Here is a 21,090-nt window from a genome sequence, read left to right on the forward strand (position 1 = left end):
CTAGTTGCTTTATTTAATTTTCTATAATCTATGCACATACGCCAACCTCCATCGGTTCTTTTTGCTACAGGTTCGCCCTTCTCGTTTTGCACGACTGTGATGCCTCCCTTTTTGGGTACTACATGCACGGGACTCACCCATTTACTGTCCGAGATCTGATATATTATACCTGCCTCTAGTAACTTAAGAACTTCAGTCTTAACTACCGCACTCATTATAGGATTTATTCTACGTTGGTGTTCTCTGGAAGGTTTTGAATCTTCTTCAAGCAAAATCCGATGCATGCATACGGATGGGCTTATTCCTTTTAGATCAGAGATCTTATATCCTAAGGCTGAGGGGTACCTACGTAAAACTTCTAATAATTGATCGGTTTCTTTTTGGTTTAAGGTAGCACTGACTATAACTGGACGATTCATATCTTCATCCAGAAATTCATATCTCAGGTTTTTAGGCAGTTCCTTAAGTTTTACGGTCGGTTTCATAGGGCAAGGCATAGGATCTGGGGTAAGAGATAAACATTCGTGAAGGTTATCATCAATGTAGGGTGTTTTATAATTGTCATCTTCCAAAATAAGGGTTGATGGCAATTTTATAGATTTATTTTCTTCTTCTTGTTCTAATTCCCTAATGCATTCTTCGATGATATCTAAGGCATAACAAGAATCTCCTATCACAGGTGCCATAAGAAATTTTGACAATATAAATTCTATCTTCTCTTCACCTACCTCAAAAGTTAGTTTTCCTTTTTTAACATCTATTACGGCTTCAGCAGTCGATAAGAACGGTCTACCTAGGAGGATTGGTATGTCGTCATCTTCTTTAATGTCCATGACAACAAAATCAGTAGGTATAAACAACTGATCGCTCGACTGTGTGAGTCGAGAATGGGATACAAACTGCAAGTGCACAGTTCTATCGCGTAGTTTTAAAAGATATCGATCCCACAGGGACTTATGAATCGATGTACCGTTATCTAAGGTTACTACGTAAATCTAAGGTGAAAATGTTTGATTGTTTGGGGAAGGGAGCTAAGAGCTAAACTAATATCTAGATTAAATATCAATAAAACGGATATCGGTATGTAGTTCGTCAAAACTAGGGAATCAATTCCTTGTCGGTCTCTCGGTTTTAAAATAAATCGTTTCGACTAACTTTATTGGTTAAAGGTTTTATCTCAAACTCTCGCTCTGTTGAAGAAACCATGATCTTATGTTAATGTTGCTGTCACTTATAATTAAGTCAAAAATCATATTTTGAAAACAATAAAGTTGCAGAAACTCTTTTTAAGAAAATACTGACCGTTTTAAACACCCTTATCTCAAACTTTCGCTCTGTTGACTTAGGTTATACAATTAAATCTAAATGCTTAACTCTCGTCCTCACATTCAATCTTTAAAAATACTTTTTGGAAAAAGGTCAGAATTTAATTAATTCTAAAACTTGCTCTCGCCCTGAGATAGATTTAATGACTAACTTACACTGTCCAGTTAAAACCTCAAACTCTCGCTCTGTTGGTTTCAACTTCTTTATGTCTTTTACTTTTGTAAAAAATCTTGTTATTAAACCTGTAAGTTAAGACCATAAAAAGATTGATTCTAATTTTAAGTTTGAATAGACCGACTTAGTTTTGATCCCTCTTTCTGCTTACTTTACATACCGATACCTAGGCAAATTAGCCAGACATGCTAAATAAATAAGAATCTATATCATGCATAAACAGACTCATTCCAGGCATGCAATGTAAATAAACAGTAGAATAAAGCATAAAAATTAAATAACAATTAAAGAACCTGAATGCGTAATACAATGGTCTTGAACACTCCACCACAAGCCGGTAGGATTTGTTCTTCGATTCTTCAATTAAACAGTAAATTAAATCAAGGAAATAAAAAAACTCGAAAATAACGTAAGGTTAAATCCGGTATAAAGTTGCCCAGTAGTTTCCGGTGTAGAAACTACTACGCGAAAAATATCTAAAAGCTAAGAACGGGGAAAATAAATTGCAAGGGAAAAAGAAAACAAAGCTTGCAAAATAAAATAAATAAAGTGAACGATGCTGGAAAGGAAGAAAAATAGGCAAAGGCGTGAAAAAATAAATTTGGCAGAGCTTCCGCAAGACTGAGCGTGCAAAAACTGTGTGTCTGGAAGTTCCCAATTTGCTGCTATTTATAAGCTGCTGGTGTAACCACTTTTCAAGGGTTTCCGCGTGCATGGTAGTAGGCTTCCGAGGGTTAAGCGTGAGTGGAAGTGGGCTTCAACGTGGTCAGTTGAGTTCCTTGCGCCAAAAATATAGAGGACTGGTGTGACGTTCGTCACACCATGTGTGACGTCCGTCACAAGGCTGCTTCGCGTGACGCTCGTCACGCGTCCTGTGACGTCCGTCACAGGCACAGCATTGGTGACTTGTGCGCTTTGGGCTGGGCTTTGGTTCCTTTTCTCTCCTTTTTGTTGCTTTTTACCCCTCCTTTTCTTCCCTTTTTCACTTTTGCTTCAAAATGGGTACCTGATATAAACAGAAGAGAAATACTGCATAATATCTGATAAAATGGGATAAATTAGCGTAAATGATAAAATAATTTAATTGAATTAAGTCTTAAAAAGCGATATAATTTCGTGTTATCAAACTCCCCCATACTTAAATCTTTGCTTGTCCTCAAGCAAAATTCAGTATAGAACTTGTTAAAAGTTTTAGCCGGATGAAATTTTAAAGCACACATCAATTCGTACTAGGTTGCCAATGGATTTTTGTTTAGGAGGACTTGAGTTTAATCTTGACATCAACAACTACCGTTACAACTTAGATAACCCTACCTTATGCCGATCGGTTCAAGTACCCTATGATAGCTATCCTGGTTCCTTTAGTCTTATTTTGCCCGTTTTCATTCTAGCGAAATCACATTAAGCCCTTTATCCTTTCGCGCACATAGTGGAGTAACCGGTTAGTGACTATGATCCGCTTTTAGCTAGAAGTTCTGGTACATAAGTCGGATAACTTCATTATTCAGTCCATTGCAAATTGCGGGGGATCGAACCGTAGTCCGCCCTACCAAGTTCAGTACCAGATTCCTACTGAACCAATTCATAATGGATCTTTCGTATTGTGCTTTTGCATGATCTGCAACCTTTAGGTTAAATGATCTGGTAAGGATCACCTAGTTTAATTTCCTTAGGTTACTTTGGGGATCATTCACTTATATTCATCGGCTCTCCACGTAGTTTGCTATTAAGATGGTGCTGACTTCTGTATAAACTACTTGGGGTTGCCATAGAACTAAAAGTTCAAGGAATCGGTATGATAGGTACTTATCCTGATCTAACATATTGAGGTTCTCAGAGCGTTGTTATGGTAATGATTTTGTTTTGATTTCACTCAAATTTTATAAAGTAGGCGACCTTTATACTTATTGGGTGTGTTAAAATTTTTGTTATGGCTCAAGAAAGTTGAGGGAAATAGATAATAGAAACTTTCACATTCAGGACTTAACTTAAAAAAAATATTTTGTTTTTATAAGGAAATAACAATGAAAAGGGAGAGTACAAACTTGAAACAAAGATGAGAGTGGAAAGAATAATTTCCCCCCCATACTTGAACTAAACATTGTCCTCGATGTTTGAAGGGAAAGTAATACAAAATGGAAAGGAAAAAGAAAAATACAACTAAGGCTGCCTTCCACCTCTGGTTCTTGGTCCTGGTGATCTTTGACGTATGTCTAAGCTGTCGAATCTGCTAAACAACTCAGTAAACCGCTGGTCGGTTATGGCATTCCGAGCATCCTGTTGCTGTTGCATTTGACGCATCATCTGCATCATCTCTGTATTCTGTGCCTGCATTCCATCGATAGCATCCATAATGTCATCGTTGGTCGCAGGCCTTCGTCGTCGACGACGTTGGGAGGATGGGCCGGCTGCATTACTGGAAGGGTTGAGCGGGACTGACGGTTGTGTTGGCGGATGATCACCTTGTTCCATTTCTTCAAACTCATCTGTTTGCTGGTTTGTTTGTGAAGGGTCGGTGGTTTCAGGAGCGCTAAGATCGTAGAGGTGGCGGTTCGGGTTTGTGACATCGGTTAGGGTGGTATTGGGTAGCACAACACTTGGGACAGCTTGGTTGTTCACCATCAGATAATAGCCTCCGCCTACTCTGTTTTTGATCAGGCGGCTGGAGCGACAATAGCTGATATCCATAGACAGGGGTGGTAAGGATTCTAAAGTTTGGAGTTTATCCCCTAGGTTCAGGCCAAGTGCTATGGAGGTTATTAATCCACCAATTATGAATGGTTGCCGGCCTCTAGCACATAAGGTGCGGATATGATGAAGGAGAAAAGAGGCGGCGTTTACCGTAGTATCCGATTCGAAAACGCACTGGAGGAAAAAGAGTTCTTTTGAGTTGACCTTACTGTTGTTTGGTCTTCCAAAGAGTGTGTTTTGCAGGATACGGAGAAAATAGCGGATGGTGGGGTTATGGATGTGGGAGAGAAGGAGTTCTTCCCAGTTGTAGGTATTGATACCGGAAATTTTCTTAAATAGGTCGAAAACTAGAACTGTGTTCCAGTTTGAGGTTGGGGGAATTCTGGCATGGAGCAGACCTTCTGTGGGAAATTGCAGCATGGCACTCAATTGGCGTTGGGTTAGAGAGTACTCGGTGTTAAACATACGGAAGGTTGCTGTACCGGTTAGAAATTCGCCTTCACCGGCGGGAGTGGTGTAGTCGTAAGAACTTAGGAATTCTAAGGTTAGGGAAGGATAGGTGGGTTGGTTATGGGTGCAAAGGAAGGTTAAATCGGCTCTACGGAGCATCCACTCGATACCTTGGAGTAAGCCCAATTGTTGTAAACAAGTTAAATCGGGGTACCTGGTGGGAGCGACGCCTCGCTGTTGGAAGCGCTCGAATTGCTCTTGCTGATAGTTGTCATCTCCGGATCGGAAGATGATATTTCCGAAGTTTTGATTTCCCGCCATTGTGATGAATTTTTGAATGAGTGATTTGGAAGAGAAAAGAATTGTATATTTGATATGAGAGAGTTGTTTGTGGTGAAAGAAGGAAGTTTGGAGGTTATTTATAGGTAAAATGTGGGAGGTGAAAAGAAAGAGTGGTTGAAAAGTAATTAATTGTGGTAAATGAAAAATGAATGGGGAATGTAAAAAGGTGAGGGTGTAACGTTCGTCTCCAACGGCTCCCTAACGTTCACATGTCTGAGAAGCGTTACGCTCGTCACAAGGCTGTGACGCTCGTAACAGGCACTAAGTGTGCCGCCCGTCATGGGTGGTGTGACGCTCGTCACACTTCCTTTTTGGAAAGGCTTAGTAGCGCTTCACAGAATCACTTGGTAGCGTAATTTAATATTTTATTCTGCTTATGAACGTTTTAGTCTGTAGCTTAATTTAGTATGCATGCTTAATTGCTTTGTATAATAATAATAATAAGTAATAACAGTAGAGCATAATAGGCATTGCAAAGTAAATTAACTAAACAGATTCAAATAAAAATTGATCATAATGTATTACAGGAAGGGCAAATAATAAAATGAAATAGAAATAAACATGAATTCAAATAACATTAATGAAAAAATCTAGCCTAAAACTAAATAACTTAGAAAGAAAAATAACTAAATTCCATCTATCTTCGGATCTCTGGCCGGAGGAGTAAAAGAGTTAACGTGATGCCGTAACATACGTAACTGACTTGCCGTGCGGCTCATGTGTTCTAGGACTGCAAGTCTCAAGCTGTGGAAATCTTCCCTGAGGGCGTTTTGTTCTGACATCAAGGCTTCAATGACGGTTTTAATATCTGTTCCTGGCATATGATGTCGGAGATCAGGCATGGCTGATTCTTCGGTCAGGACAGGCTGAGGAGGAGGATCAATATCATGGTAGCCGGATGGAGTCTGAGGGTCAGATTCAGCAAGAGAGATATGGTCAACATAATGCTCATAGTCATCACAAATCTCATAATCCTGGATGGATTCAGTGGATCCAGCAGGAGTTGGGGTTTCATTCAGGTTATAGAGCCAGTTCCTTTGGTTATGAACACTAGTCCTAGGATCGGGCAGGGTGAATAGGCAGAGAACCTGGTTATCAATAACGAGCTCGAACTCGTCAGACCCTATGTTTGCTATAAACATAGTGTTGAAGAGGAAAGGTATACTCATAGTGGTAATGCCACAAAAAGGGTTCAGGTCAAGCATAGGCTGACGTAGTCCAATAGCATTACCTATCATAGTTATCAGGCCGCCTATTCTAATGGGTGCTCTCTCATCCTGGATAAGGTGGTCCAAATTAGCTAACATAAAAGTAGCACCGTTTACTGGACGGTTCTGGGAAGCACAAAATATGATGAAGAGTTCATCACGTGAAACTGAAGTACTATTTGGCTTTTTCCCAAATAAAGTGTGGGTCAGGATCTTATGGAAATAGCGAAAAGCCGGGTTATGTATGTTTCCAGAGAGAAACTCATGTTCTTCGGGCTCATCATTTCCAGTCAGCTTACCCCAAAAGTGTTCAAGCTCTCTATATTCAAGAAGTTCTTCCTGGCTTATAGTGAATGTATCAAAGGAGGTAGGAAAACCCAAAAGGTTGGTGAAGTCTCTAGTATTAAATTGGTACTCCATATTGAACATTCTGAACTGGATAAAACCTCTGGTAATTCCTTTTCCATGGCTAGGTAGATAGATTAATGAACTAAGGAATTCTAATGTGAGTCTCCGGTAGGTGGTGAAAGGTCTCAGAATAGGGGAGGTCTCCCATCCTATCTGATTCAGCAAAAACAGGACACTCTGTCTCAGTCCAAGGGCAGTCATAGCCCAATCATCAGCATATAAACTAGGTAGCATCTCTCTAGTGGCTAGTTCTTCAAACCTTCGTTTCTGAGCCATTCCTCTGAACTTGATACCCATACGGTCAAAATGTCCCATCTGGTTAGTGTTAACTAGAGAAAAGAAAACATGAGTTTAAGTTAGGATTTGGCCAAATGCCGAAAGAAGAATAGAATTATTATTAATATATATAGATATATTTTTTTCTTTTTGAATAAATCAATAATGAATACTAAATAGAAATTAAAAGAATAATTAAGAGAAAAATAGAGAAATGATAATAATAATAAAATAATAAAATAACAAATTAATTTGTGGGTTGTCTCCCACTAAGCGCTTTGTTTAAATGTCGCAAGCTCGACAGAGAAACTGTTAAATATTGTCTATGAGTCCTGGGGGCGTTTCGTCTAAGTGTAGAATTTGCGAATCCTCGTTGGTTTCCGCATAGTGATAATGTTTCAGACGTTGCCCGTTTACGGTGAACGGTTCTGTAGATTGTCCTTTAATTTCTACCGCTCCACTGGGAAAGATTTTAGTGATATGGAAAGGTCCTGACCATCTGGATCGTAGTTTTCCCGGGAATAATTTTAGTCTGGAGTTAAATAAGAGTACTGCGTCGCCTTGCTTGAAGATTTTCCTTGATATACGCTTATCATGCCATTGTTTTGTTCTTTCTTTATAGATTTTGGCATTTTCATAGGCGTCTCTTCTGAGTTCCTCTAATTCGTTTATGTCAAGGATTCTCTTTTCACCGGCGGCTTTATAATTCAAATTTAAATTTCTAATAGCCCAATAGGCTTTGTGTTCTAATTCTACCGGGAGGTGACAGGATTTTCCATAAATGAGCTTAAATGGGGTCGTCCCTATGGGAGTTTTATAAGCAGTTCGGTATGCCCATAAAGCTTCTGGTAATTTCAATGACCAATCTTTCCTTGAAGTGGCGACCGTTTTTTCTAGTATTTGCTTGATTTCTCTATTAGATACTTCCACTTGTCCACTGGTTTGAGGGTGGTAAGGTGTTGCTATCCTATGTCTCACTCCATATTTAAGTAGTAGTTTTTCGAGTACCTTGGATATAAAGTGCGATCCACCATCACTGACTACTATCCTTGGGATGCCAAATCTCGGAAATATTATATTTTTAAAGAGTCTAGTTACTACTCGGGTGTCATTAGTTGGAGAAGCTATAGCTTCGATCCACTTTGATACGTAGTCAACCGCCACGAGTATGTACTTGTTACCGAAGGAGGATGGAAACGGTCCCATGAAGTCTATTCCCCACACGTCAAAAATCTCTACTTCCAAAATACCATTTTGTGGCATCTCGTCACGTCTAGATATGTTTCCCGTGCGTTGACATCTGTCACACTCCTTAATAGCCGCATGTACGTCCTTCCATATAGTTGGCCAATAAAAGCCAGCTTGTAGGATTTTAGAGCAGGTCTTGGATGTACTTGTGTGTCCACCATAAGGCGCGGAGTGACAGTGTTGGATTATATTTTCTACCTCTTCTTCGGGTACACATCGACGGAAAATACCATCGGGACCTCTTTTGAAAAGTAAGGGATCATCCCAGTAATAGTGTTTTATGTCATGGAAGAATCTTTTCTTCTGCTGGTAAGATAAAGTAGGTGGAACTATTCCGGCAGCTAAATAATTTACTAGATCAGCGTACCATGGTATGACAGATATAGCTAAGGTGGTTTCTACTTGCATGTCGGAGTTGTTCTCTTCCAAAGTAGCTATGAGTTTGTCATACGAGAAATCATCATTAATGGATGTTCTTTCTGGTTCAAGGTTCTCAAGTCTAGAGAGGTGGTCTGCTACTACGTTCTCAGTTCCTTTCTTGTCCTTGATTTCTAAGTCGAATTCTTGTAGTAACAAGATCCATCTTAGGAGTCTAGGTTTAGCATCCTTTTTTGTTAGAAGGTACCTGATAGCAGCATGATCAGTGTAAACTATTATTTTGGCTCCTACCAAATAAGAACGAAATTTATCTAGCGCAAATACTACTGCTAGGAGTTCTTTTTCGGTTGTGGCATAATTCATCTGTGCTTCATCCAGGGTTCTGCTAGCGTAATATATAACATGGAGCTTTTTATCCTTTCTTTGTCCTAAAACAGCACCTACAGCATAATCACTGGCATCGCACATTATTTCGAATGGTTCATTCCAGTCTGGTGTCTGCATAATGGGTGCGGAGATCAATGCTTGTTTAAGAGTTTGAAATGCTTTTAAACAGTTATCGTCGAATATGAATTCAGCATCTTTCATTAATAGTCCGGTTAAGGGTTTAGTTATCTTAGAGAAGTCTTTGATGAATCGTCGGTAGAAACCGGCGTGTCCTAAAAAGCTTCGTACTTCTCTCACGGTTCTTGGGGGTTGAAGATTTTCGATTACCTCTATTTTGGCTTTGTCTACTTCAATTCCTCTGTTCGAGATGATGTGTCCTAAAACAATTCCTTCTTGTACCATAAAGTGGCACTTTTCCCAATTAAGTACTAAGTTTACTTTTACACATCGTTCAAGAACTCTTTCCAGGTTTTCAAGGCATTCTTCGAAACTTTGTCCGTACACAGAAAAGTCATCCATGAATACTTCCATGATGTTTTCGAGAAAGTCGGCAAAAATTGCCATCATGCATCTTTGAAAAGTTGCAGGGGCATTACACAGACCAAACGGCATTCGTCTATACGCGAAGGTACCAAAAGGGCATGTGAATGTTGTCTTTTCTTGGTCATCAGGGTGAATTGGTATTTGAAAGAAGCCTGAATAACCGTCTAAATAACAGAAATGTGAATGTTTTGCTAATCGTTCTAACATTTGGTCAATGAATGGTAAAGGGAAATGATCTTTTCGGGTTGCTTTGTTTAGTTTCCTATAATCAATGCACATTCTCCATCCCGATTCGATTCGTTTAGTTATAGTTTCTCCTTTTTCGTTTTCAATAACGGTTATGCCTCCTTTCTTTGGTACAACGTGTACAGGACTGACCCATTTGCTATCAGATATAGGATATATAATACCTGCTTCTAATAACTTGGTTATTTCTTTTTTCACTACCTCACTTAGGATCGGATTTAGTCTTCTCTGGTGTTCCCTAGAGGTTTTACCGTCTTCTTCTAACATGATGCGATGCATACAAATAGAAGGGCTTATTCCTTTAAGATCGGTTATGTGGTATCCTAGTGCGGTTGGATATTTTCTTAAGATATGTAGGAGTTTTTCTGTTTCGAGTCTTCCTAGATCTGCATTGACTATCACAGGTCGTTCAAGTTCTAAGTCTAGGAATTCATATCTCAGATTTTTGGGAAGTGTTTTCAAATCAGGGGTTGGTTTGTTAAGACACTGCGTAGGATCTGGTGTTATTGCTAAGCATTGTTTAGATTTGTCTTCTAAAAGATAGTCTGATGATTTGTCTTCTCCTGACTCTGCTTCTTTTATGCATTCATCGATGATATCCATGAAGTAACATGTATCTTCTATTGCAGGTGCTTTCAAGAATTTGGAAAGAATGAATTCAATTTTCTCTTCACCTACTTCGAAGGTGAGTCTTCCTCGTTTTACGTCTATGATTGCACCGGCAGTTGCTAAGAATGGTCTTCCTAGTATAATAGGTGTAGTATCATCTTCTCTAATGTCCATAATTGTGAAGTCAGTGGGAATGTAAAACTGACCTATGCGTACGGGAACGTTTTCAAGGATTCCTACAGGATATTTGATGGAACGATCTGCTAGTTGTACAGACATCTTGGTCGGTCTTAATTCTCCCATTTCCAGTCTCTTACATATGGATAAAGGCATAACGCTAATTCCGGCTCCTAAATCGCATAAGGCTTTGTCGATGACAAATTTTCCTATGTGACAGGGTATAGAGAAGCTACCTGGATCCTTGAGTTTAGGGGGCATGTTTTGGATTATAGCGCTACATTCGGCAGGGAGTGTAACGGTTTCACTATCCTCAAGTTTCCTTTTATTAGAAAGAATTTCTTTTAAGAATTTAGCATATGAGGGCATCTGCGTAATAGCTTCGGTAAATGGAATTGTAACGTTTAATTGCTTAAGGAGATCAACAAATTTTCTGAATTGGCCTACATCTTTGGTTTTAACAAGCCTTTGAGGGTAAGGTATAGGTGGTTTGTAAGGTGGTGGAGGTACATAAGGTTCCTTCTTTTCTAGGGTTTCCTTATTACTCTCTTCCTTTTCCTTAGGTTCACTTTCCTCAGTAGATTTCTTAGGGTTTTGGTTTTCTATCCTTGGATCAGACGGTCCTTCCACTTCCGTTCCACTTCTTAATATAATTGCATGAGCTTGGCTTCTCGGATTAGGTTGGGGCTGTCCAGGGAATGTACTAGTTGGTGCAGCAGTAGGTGCTTGTTGTTGAGCTACTTGAGATATTTGGGTTTCTAACATTTTGTTATGGGTAGCCAAGGCATCTACTTTGCTTGCTAGTTGTTTAAGTTGTTCGCCAGTGTGTATGTTCTGGTTTAAGAAATCTTTATTGGTTTGTTGTTGGGAAGCTATAAAGTTTTCCATCATGATTTCCAAGTTGGATTTTCTAGGGGTATTATTGTTAGGATTTGGTTTCTGATATCCCGGAGGTATAGATGGGGTTTGATTCGGAGACTGTCCAGGTGCGTATAAAGCATTATTACTCTTATATGAAAAGTTTGGATGATTCTTCCAATTTGGGTTATAGGTATTCAAATAGGGGCTTCCTTGAGCATAGTTTACTTGCTCTGTTTGGATTCCAGTCAAGAGTTGACATTCCGCAGGAGTGTGGCCTTGGATTCCACAGACCTCGCAATTCTGAGTTATAGCAACCACGGCGGTTGGTGGTGATACGTTTAAACTTTCAATTTTCTGGACCAAAGCATCCACTTTTGCATTGACGTGATCAAGGTTACTTATCTCGTACATGCCAGTTTTCGGTTGAGGTTTTTCCACTGTTGTTCGTTCGGTTCCCCACTGATAGTGGTTTTGGGCCATGCTCTCGATAAGCTGGTAAGCATCAGCATAAGGTTTGTTCATTAGTGCACCACCTGCAGCGGCGTCTATTGTCAACCTTGTATTGTATAAGAGACCATTATAAAATGTGTGAATTACTAACCAGTCTTCCAAACCATGGTGTGGGCAAAGTCTCATCATGTCTTTGTATCTTTCCCATGCTTCGAAAAGAGACTCGTTGTCTTTCTGTTTAAATCCGTTTATCTGGGCTCTTAACATAGCTGTTTTGCTTGGCGGAAAATATCGGGCAAGAAAAACTTTCTTCAACTCGTTCCATGTGGTGACTGAGTTGGAAGGAAGAGATTGAAGCCATCTTCTAGCGCTATCTCTTAATGAGAAAGGAAAAAGACGAAGTCGAATTGCCTCTGAAGTGACACCATTAGCTTTAACAGTATCAGCATATTGAACAAATACGGATAAATGAAGGTTTGGATCTTCGGTAAGATTTCCAGAGAATTGGTTCTGTTGCACAGCCTGCAACAGTGAAGGTTTAAGTTCAAAGTTGTTTGCTTCGATTGCGGGCGGAGCAATACTTGAATGCGGTTCATCTTGCGATGGAGCGGCGTAATCTCTAAGAGCACGAGCTGGTTCTGCCATCTCGGTTAAAGAAGGAAAAATGTTTTTGATATCAGGAAGGTTTATAGGAGGGAGATTGTTTTCAGCACGATATTCCCGAATTCGTCGTAAGACTCGGAGATATAGTTCGATATCGTTGATTCGTAAATAGAGCGGTTCGCCTTGAGAGCGAGTGCGTGGCATACAAATCAACGAAAGAAAGAATAGAAGGAAAAAGAAACCTTAGTCTCTACAGCGTAACGGAAGAGTTACGATATCGATTGAATAAAAGTCCCCGGCAACGGCGCCAAAAACTTGATCGCTCGACTGTGTGAGTCGAGAATGGGATACAAACTGCAAGTGCACAGTTCTATCGCGTAGTTTTAAAAGATATCGATCCCACAGGGACTTATGAATCGATGTACCGTTATCTAAGGTTACTACGTAAATCTAAGGTGAAAATGTTTGATTGTTTGGGGAAGGGAGCTAAGAGCTAAACTAATATCTAGATTAAATATCAATAAAACGGATATCGGTATGTAGTTCGTCAAAACTAGGGAATCAATTCCTTGTCGGTCTCTCGGTTTTAAAATAAATCGTTTCGACTAACTTTATTGGTTAAAGGTTTTATCTCAAACTCTCGCTCTGTTGAAGAAACCATGATCTTATGTTAATGTTGCTGTCACTTATAATTAAGTCAAAAATCATATTTTGAAAACAATAAAGTTGCAGAAACTCTTTTTAAGAAAATACTGACCGTTTTAAACACCCTTATCTCAAACTTTCGCTCTGTTGACTTAGGTTATACAATTAAATCTAAATGCTTAACTCTCGTCCTCACATTCAATCTTTAAAAATACTTTTTGGAAAAAGGTCAGAATTTAATTAATTCTAAAACTTGCTCTCGCCCTGAGATAGATTTAATGACTAACTTACACTGTCCAGTTAAAACCTCAAACTCTCGCTCTGTTGGTTTCAACTTCTTTATGTCTTTTACTTTTGTAAAAAATCTTGTTATTAAACCTGTAAGTTAAGACCATAAAAAGATTGATTCTAATTTTAAGTTTGAATAGACCGACTTAGTTTTGATCCCTCTTTCTGCTTACTTTACATACCGATACCTAGGCAAATTAGCCAGACATGCTAAATAAATAAGAATCTATATCATGCATAAACAGACTCATTCCAGGCATGCAATGTAAATAAACAGTAGAATAAAGCATAAAAATTAAATAACAATTAAAGAACCTGAATGCGTAATACAATGGTCTTGAACACTCCACCACAAGCCGGTAGGATTTGTTCTTCGATTCTTCAATTAAACAGTAAATTAAATCAAGGAAATAAAAAAACTCGAAAATAACGTAAGGTTAAATCCGGTATAAAGTTGCCCAGTAGTTTCCGGTGTAGAAACTACTACGCGAAAAATATCTAAAAGCTAAGAACGGGGAAAATAAATTGCAAGGGAAAAAGAAAACAAAGCTTGCAAAATAAAATAAATAAAGTGAACGATGCTGGAAAGGAAGAAAAATAGGCAAAGGCGTGAAAAAATAAATTTGGCAGAGCTTCCGCAAGACTGAGCGTGCAAAAACTGTGTGTCTGGAAGTTCCCAATTTGCTGCTATTTATAAGCTGCTGGTGTAACCACTTTTCAAGGGTTTCCGCGTGCATGGTAGTAGGCTTCCGAGGGTTAAGCGTGAGTGGAAGTGGGCTTCAACGTGGTCAGTTGAGTTCCTTGCGCCAAAAATATAGAGGACTGGTGTGACGTTCGTCACACCATGTGTGACGTCCGTCACAAGGCTGCTTCGCGTGACGCTCGTCACGCGTCCTGTGACGTCCGTCACAGGCACAACATTGGTGACTTGTGCGCTTTGGGCTGGGCTTTGGTTCCTTTTCTCTCCTTTTTGTTGCTTTTTACCCCTCCTTTTCTTCCCTTTTTCACTTTTGCTTCAAAATGGGTACCTGATATAAACAGAAGAGAAATACTGCATAATATCTGATAAAATGGGATAAATTAGCGTAAATGATAAAATAATTTAATTGAATTAAGTCTTAAAAAGCGATATAATTTCGTGTTATCAACAACTGACCCACCCTAACAGGGACGTCTTCAAGTATGCCTATAGGGTATTTAACGGATCTATCGGCTAATTGAAGCGACATCTTAGTAGGTTGTAATTCTCCTAAGTTTAATCTCTCACAAACTGCTAAAGGCATTAAGCTCACACTAGCTCCTAAGTCTAGAAAAGCTTTTTCGATGACATGATTCCCTAAAATACAAGGAATGGAAAAATTTCCGGGATCTTTATCTTTCTTTGCTAACCTATCTTCGGAAATAGAATTACATTCCACGGGTTTCGGATCTTCAAGTCTACGTTTATTCGTAAGTATGTCTTTGAGAAACTTAGCATAAGAAGGTATTTGGGTGATGGCTTCTGTAAAGGGGATTTCTACGTGAAGTTTTTCTATAACCTTAACGAATTTTTGATATTGATTATCGATTTGGGTTTTCTTTAATCTTTGAGGGTATGGTATTGGTGGTTTGTATGGCGGTGGTGGTACATAGGTTTTATTTTTAGGTTCTTCTCCTTTTTCTTGACTTTCCGGGGTTTCAGGCTTCTCTGGTTCCTTTTCCTCACTCCTCTTAGAAGTTTCAGGCTCACTTAATCTAGGGTTTAAAGGCTCCTTATAAGCGGTTCCACTTCGTAGAGTAATGGCATTAGCTTGCCCTTTCGGGTTTTGTTGAGGTTGTCCAGGGAGCTGTCCTCCAAGGGTAGTCTGTGGGGCTTGGTTTAACGCTACCTGAGAGATCTGGGTTTCAAGCATCTTATTATGAGTAATGATTTGATCAACCTTGGTTCCTAACTGGGTAATTAGTTCGTTAACATGGACGCTTTGGTTCATGAACTCTTTGTTTTTCTGTTTTTGAGCAACGATGAAATCTTTTACAATTTCTTCAAAGCTCGGGTTTGGCGGTACAGGTTGCATAGGTTGATTTGTTCTAGGGGCTTGGTAACCTTGTTGTCTCGGAGGTGCGGTATTTTGAATAGGGTTATTATTTTTGTAGGAGAAGTTTGGGTGATTCCTCCATCCAGGGTTATATGTGTTAGGAAATGGGTTCCCTTGGGTATAGTTCACTTGCTCAGTGTTGGTTTCATTTAACAGATTGCATTCGGCGGATTGGTGTCCTTGCGTTCCACATATCTCACAATTCGGCGAAACTGCGGCTACAGTATTCGGAGTTGTACACATATGTTCGACTCTAAGGGCCAACGCGTCCATTTTAGCCTGCATCATGTCTATAGAGCTTAGCTCATGTATTCCTCCTTGGGCTTCCTTCTTTTCCACTGTCGCTCGTTCTACTCCCCATGATTGATGGTTTTGGGCCATATCCTCGATAAGGGCACTAGCTTCAGGGTAAGGTTTATTCATCAGTGCGCCACCAGCGGCAGCGTCGATGGTCATCTTAGTGTTATAATGAAGTCCATTATAGAAGGTTTGGATGATTAGCCAATTCTCTAAGCCATGGTGTGGGCATGCTCTTAATAGTTCTTTATATCTCTCCCAGGCTTCGAACAACGACTCTCCTTGGAGTTGGGTAAATCTAGTTATAAGGTTTCGAAGAAGAGCGGTCTTACTTGGGGGAAAATATCTAGCAAGAAAAACTTTCCTAAGGTCATCCCAAGTTGTTATTGAATTGGGTGGAAGGGAATCTAACCATGATAGAGCTTTATCTCTGAGGGAAAAGGGAAATAATCTTAAGCGTATCGCCTCAGGAGAAGCTCCATTGGTTTTAAAGGTGTCTGCTAACTGAAGAAAGTTTTTTAAATGTTGGTTTGGGTTATCAGTAGCGAGACCTGAGAATTGTCTCTGTTGCACTAATTGCAGCAGGGGTGGTTTAAGTTCAAAATTATTGGCTGGGATAACGGGGTTTACTATACTGGAACTAGGTTCCTCGTTTGATGGTTGGGCGAAGTCCTTAAGAGGTCTTCGGTTTTGTTCTTCGGCCATAGCTATCCTATTCCTATGGAAAAATAAACGTGCGCGAGCGTAACGTTCAGGTTCAGCTAGAGGGTCTACTAAACTTCCGGCACTGCGAGTCTTTCGCATTGACCGGTGGGTAACAACCTTAGTCTAAACGGTATAACTACAGGGTAATGAAATTTGACGAAATTGGTCCCCGGCAACGGCGCCAAAAACTTGATGCGTGTTTTTCGCAAGTGTACGAATCACGTCAAAGTAATATAAAAGATTATCGAATCCACAGAGACCAAGTGTCAATCTATCAAACCTGTTGTTATGGTGTGTATCTAAGGCAACTATTTTTAAGGGTTTTAATAAGGGTGCAATGGTAAATAAAATTATAATTTTAAATAATAAATAAAGACAGGCTCGAATGTAATTCACGCAATCAATGATAATCCAGTACTTGTTAGTGGAACTACTTATGGGCAATGTTTTCTCCTTTGAAAAGAACTAATTTAACAGGAACTGTCGCTTTCGCGTATTCAGAACCGAGTTGTACTCTCTAATCAACCCCTCCTATTGTCACGGATAAAAAGGTGCGTACTGCGTTAGAGTAGTAAACCTATTTTTAAGAAATATAGTATCTTAACTAAGTTGAAAAGTATTTTAACCTGGACTTCTTAGCAAAAAGAGGTTCTTACGAACCAGAGTTTAAACTTCCTAACGCGTCCGAAAATCGTTTTAAAATCTCTTTTCTTTTTAATCTAAAATCTCCTAATAAACTAGACAAAGCGCTTTTGGCTGTTTTTGAAATAGTTAAAAACAATTACTTGAATTGAAAGATAAAATAGCCCTTAGGTGTTTCCACGAACAATTACACTGATTACTAGTTTAATTACGATCCTCACATTCTAACCTTTATAGAATTAGTTAGACATGATAAAGTAAATATTCTTTTTATAGTTTTTCATAAAAGTAATTTAAAGCGAGTGCGGATAATAAACAAAGTAAAGTGCGAGTGCAGGAAATAAACAACGTAAATGTGCGAGTGCAGGAAATAAACAACGTAAATGTGCGAGTGCAGGAAATAAACAACGTAAATGTGCGAGTGCAGGAAATAAACAACGTAAATGTGCGAGTGCAGGAAATAAACAAAAGTAAAATACGAACTTGAATTAAAATGGCGGCAGGATTAACTTCCTCCAGAGTGCTCCAAAAACTCGAACCACAGACAGATTACAGACTCGATCACTCGATTGCAGAGGCACCCCGATGTGGAATGGCAACTGCTTTATAACTGATATATGCCTAGAGAATTCTAATTCTGGATGAAGAAAAACGAAAATCTAAGGTCCTATTTATAGTAAAAACTGAAAGCATGAAATGACAGGGACGCCCCTCCACTAAAAAGTGGAGGTTACTGATTTTGGCCTTGTGGCGCCCGCCACAGGCCTATGGCGCCCGCCATGGTCCCTACAGGGGATGATGGAGTGGGGATCGTGGGTCTTGACGGTTGAGGAGTGGTCTTGAGACGTGGCCACGTCATGGCTAACCCCATGGCGCCCGCCACGGTGGGTGCCGTAAGTGCAAAACGCTGAATTTCTAGGTTTTCGCCCGTTTTCACTCCTTTTTCGCTCCTTTTCCCGATTCAAGCTCCGATTATTATAAAAACCTGAAAACATAAGAAAACAAAGAAATAACAAAGCAAAACAACAATAAAAGCTAAGAATGCATGCGAAATCGGAGTCAGAAATACGGTGAATTTTAGTGTGATCAGTTTCATGCGGATTTTACCTTTAGGGACTAAAACTAACACAAAAGTGAGATATATGGACTCAGACCCAAAAAAAAAAAATACAGGTACTAAAATCAAAAATTCGTTAACTTACAGGGACCAAAAAACTATTTAAATCTTAAGTTTCATATCGGCTATACATGAACAAAATGTAGGATGTATAAGAAAAGTGACTCTTATACATATTATCTTAAGCTTTTTTTAATGAAAATATGATGTTTCACTTTCTTATGTTCTAGAGTGTTGGGCCAATGTTGCTCACACCTCTCCTAGATTTTCTAACAAGTGGTATACGATTCTTAATATGATTTGGTGAGAGAGTAAGAGTTGAATCATACGTTGGATCTTGTTGTAAAATGTGAGAGACTCACACTTGTTGATGTGGGAAAAGTTAGTGTTGGAGTTTAACAATGAATTTTCATTAACAATGCATACAAATTGGACAAGATGGGGATGAAAGAAGAGAGAGAAACAAATTTCTAACTAACTTTTTCAAATTAAAGAAATGTTACAATCTGTTACAATTTCAAATGCACATTAAATGTAAACTCAAATTCAAATGAAACTCAAAACTAAACTAACTTGAATGTTAAATTGCATTCAACACCATCCCTTAATTCACATTAAAGTTTTTAATCAACAAAATCAATTTCATCCCTCCAATTGATGAAATGTTCAGTTTTGATTGTTTTGGTCAGCACATTTGCAAGTTGCTTCTGAGTGCTGACATGAACAACCTCAAGTACTCCATTCAGAACCTAATTGCGCAGAAAAGGGTACTTCGTATCAATGCGCTTGCTTCTTCCATTCAACATTGGATTCTTAGCAAGACTTATAGCAGATTTGTTGTCTATCATTAACTTGACTGGTTTGCTAACCTTGAACTCCAGTTCCTGCATCAAATTCACCATCCAAACAATCTGACAAGCTAATAAAGCATCAGCTATGTATTCAGCTTCACATGTTGGCAATGTAACCATTGGTTTCTTCCTGGAACACTAAGAAATAGGGGCTCCCAGATACATAAACATGTGTCATATAATGCTCATTTTTTTTACTATGTATCCACATCAGTTAGAGTCTGAGTAGGATATCAACTCATCATCATTTGATACTTTATATGGAAACAAAAGTCCATGCCCCAGAGTCCCTTTTACATACCTCAGAATTCTGACTGTAACTTGGTAATGTGACCACTTTGGCTTACTCATAAACCTACTAAATATTCCAACTGCATAACATATGTCAGGCCTTGTGTTACACAAATATCTCATACAACCAACAAATTGTTTGAAGATTGTAGCATCTACATCCTCATCATTAGAACCAGAATCCAACTTATGATTTGTCTCAGCAGGTGTGATTGTTAACTTATAAATCATCAGCTCAAATCTCTTTAGCAACTAGAGTTCATGCTTCAGTTAGTGCACAATAATTCCCTTCTCAGAATGCAAAATCTTCATCCCTAGAAAATATATCATATTTCCAAGATCAGTCGTATCAAATGCATTCATCATCACCTTTTTGAACTTGCTTATCTCATAAGTACAATTCCTTGTCAGAAGTATGTCAACCACATAAAGACACACCAAAATCACATTGTCTTCAGAAGTATGTTGTACATACACTCCTTATTCCATTTTACATTTCTCGAATCCCATATGCTTCAAAAATGAATAAATCTTTATATTCCAAGCCCTTTGAGCTTGTTTCAGCCCATGCAAGGCTTTTATGCAGCTTGTAAACCATCCCTTCTTTGTTCTCTTTCACAAACCCAAGAGGTTGTAACATATAAACTTCTTCTTGCAATGAGCCATTTAGAAAAGTTGACTTTACATGTAAATGTATCACATGCATATTCCTATTTGCAGCTATAACAATTGTGAAGACATACTTCTCAAGAGTTTTGATGATGACAAGATTCTATAAAGCAAGAGTGGATTGACAAAAAGAAATGGCTCAAAGACTTGAAGAAAAGACAAGTTTCTTAATTTGTGAAGTCTTGAAGAAATACTCATGGATTGATCATGCATGATAAGGTACACATCATTCAAACTTTCTAATAAGTATACAAGTGTTCAAGTCCTCATACATTCATATCATGTTTAGTTAATATGTTTGGATGCATTATACTAAAGGTTTTATCTTTGAAAATTAACCATTTTTGCATTCTGGAGAGCTGTTAATCGGTTAACCTCCTGGTGCTAATCGATTAACGGGCTTAAACTTTCAAATAATTTGCACGTTATAAGGGTGTAATCGATTAACCATATTTGGTTAACCGATTACCATTGTACCCGTGCCTGAAAATTTTATATTTTTTCATTCTGTTATTTTTCAATCATGGCTCTTGAAGCATGACATCCTTTCATGAATTGCACTGATTTGTAAAGGTGCGTTAGTGTTATATAAACATCATTTCTTCATTCAATCTCACCTCCTTTTGCAAAATTTTCAAACATTCAAATATTCTCTTCATCTTTCAAAATATTTTCTAAGTGTTCAAAATCGGAATTTTTAGAGTGAAACTTTCTGCACTTAACCTTCATAGAAAATCATCACAAGTTTCATTCCATTCATAGTGAACACTTGTGTAACATTGAGAGTTTTGTTTGTTATAAGGAAAAGATCAATCCATGGATTGATACATATACAATTCCATTTTACATACTTATCAAAAATTCAGATTACTTTGTGTATCCTTGTTGTCTAGGGTTGTTGGAAACAAGAGATTCATTAAAAGGGAGGATTGTTCTCTTTTTGAACTTAGTGAAAAATCCAAGAGGATTCTTCTTGGTGTGATTGTTAGTGTCTATATAGAAAGACTAGGAAGGGTCTTGTAAAAGTCCTAACAATAGTAAAATCTCTTTTATTTTGAAAGGGGACTGGAGTAATCTCGATCTGTGAGGGAAACCAGGATATCTCTCAGTGTTCTTTATCTTTCAACATTTAC

General features: G+C 38.6%; 1 non-coding gene and 1 pseudogene across 1 annotated transcript; both read left to right on the forward strand.

Annotated features, from left to right (window-relative positions):
• The first annotated feature begins 11,934 nt into the window (after nucleotides 1–11,934).
• Nucleotides 11,935–12,034, forward strand: LOC127124390 (uncharacterized; annotated as a pseudogene).
• A 3,862-nt stretch (nucleotides 12,035–15,896) lies between these two features.
• LOC127124703 (small nucleolar RNA R71) lies at nucleotides 15,897–16,003 on the forward strand. The gene has a single exon (XR_007804164.1). It is a non-coding gene; the product is annotated as a small nucleolar RNA R71 (small nucleolar RNA).
• Nucleotides 16,004–21,090: the final 5,087 nt, after the last annotated feature.

Source organism: Lathyrus oleraceus, chromosome 2 (genome assembly GCF_024323335.1).
Source record: "Lathyrus oleraceus cultivar Zhongwan6 chromosome 2, CAAS_Psat_ZW6_1.0, whole genome shotgun sequence".
Lineage (NCBI taxonomy): Eukaryota > Viridiplantae > Streptophyta > Magnoliopsida > Fabales > Fabaceae > Lathyrus > Lathyrus oleraceus.